Here is a 1,756-nt window from a genome sequence, read left to right on the forward strand (position 1 = left end):
AAGATGCTTAAAGTACAAAAGTTAACATTGTGCTTTGGAATAAACCCAAAGTAATCCCAGGCTACTATTAGTAAATAAAGAGGAGGATGGACCTTGTAGCAGTTAACACATGGATGAATCTCACCGACATTGGGTTAAGTGAAAGAAGCCAGACTCAAACAGTAGGTACTTATGATTCTACTTATAGGAAGCTCAAGAACAGGTCAATGTAATCTACAGTGACAGAAATCAGAATAGCAGCTACCTCTGGGAGGTTGGTATTGACATAGAAGAGGAATGAGGCAAGGACGATGGGAATGTTCTATCTCTTGATCTACAATGGCAACATAGGGCATTATATGTCTATATGAATTTACTGAGCTGTAGACTTTGTGATTTTTACCATATGCAATACCTCCGTATTGCATATACGGTATACTGCATATACTTCCATATTGCTTAATACTATATACTTCAATGAAAAAAACCAAAAGAATTCTGAAAAAGTACCTAATTATGCTTAAAATGATTAAAAACAAAGAAACTTTCATATTTTTCAGTCAAATCCCCCAAATAGTTTTACTTTCACAATGCTGTTATTTGGCTGTTATAAACAGATATGAGCTCTAGATTCTAGACCTAATTGCCTTCTTGCTACACAAGTTTAACAAAGGCGTTTAAGTCTAGGCTAACTGAGAAAAGGGAGCACACTCAGATTCCAGTGTCTCATTGTGTCAAGTGTGTTTACAGAAAAGTGAGAAAGTTAGGTCTTCCATGAGGACCATGACCACAAGCCTGGGCCTAACGAAATTATTCACTAAATATTTATTGAGTGTTTTCTGAGTGCCAAATGCTATTATAGGCACAGAAGATACACACGTGAACAAGAAAAGGTCCTATTCTCATAGATCATACTTTCTAGGATTAGGAAAGAGAAAGTGACAAGCAATTTAAACATAAATGCCCAAAATATTCTTAGCTAGTGGTAAGTGCTACATGGGGAGGACCCACTGTAGATGGGGTGGTCAGAGAAAGCCTCTTTGAAGATGTGACATATGATCTGTGTCCTGAATGATGAGAGCAAGCCAGTCATGCAGAAAGCAGGGAAAACAATGAAGCTGGTAGACAGAAGGGCCAGCCAAAGCCCTGGAGGATGGAAAAATCTTGACATGTTTGAGAAATACAAAGAAGGCCAGCATGTTCCAACTAGAGGGAACTAGTGGAGAAATTAAGTGGGAAAAAATAACAGACAGGCTTGGAGGCCATTTTACAAAGTATGAATTTGGTTCTAAAGACAAGAGCAAGCCATTGGAGATTTTTAAGCAAAGGGATAGTACAAATGGAAAGAATTTAGACTTGAGACATGTTTGGAGGTAGAGTTAATCAGATATATATGGATTGAAAGGTGGCAACGAGGGAAAAGGAGGAATTAAAAATAACTACCTGGTTTTAGGCTGAGGCAGCTGATGGTAGGCATGGTGACGGTGCCATTCCCCAAGATGAAGGAGATTTGGGGGATTAACATATTTGAGAAAACCTGTAAGTTCATTTTGGACTGAGTTTCGGCTACCTTTAAAAGTCATCTCACAAATGAACACCTTTGACTTCAACAGAAGAAATTATATGACCCAATGAAGCTCAAAATCGTCATTCAGGTGGAAAAACAACTTCAGGCTTATGCTTGAACATGTTGGACTCAATTGTATTTTCCTTCAATAATGAGGACAGAATATTGAGTATCAACAGGGATATTTCCAACATCATCCTGCTGATTTCC

Source organism: Colobus angolensis, unplaced genomic scaffold, assembly GCF_000951035.1.
Source record: "Colobus angolensis palliatus isolate OR3802 unplaced genomic scaffold, Cang.pa_1.0 Scaffold292, whole genome shotgun sequence".
Lineage (NCBI taxonomy): Eukaryota > Metazoa > Chordata > Mammalia > Primates > Cercopithecidae > Colobus > Colobus angolensis.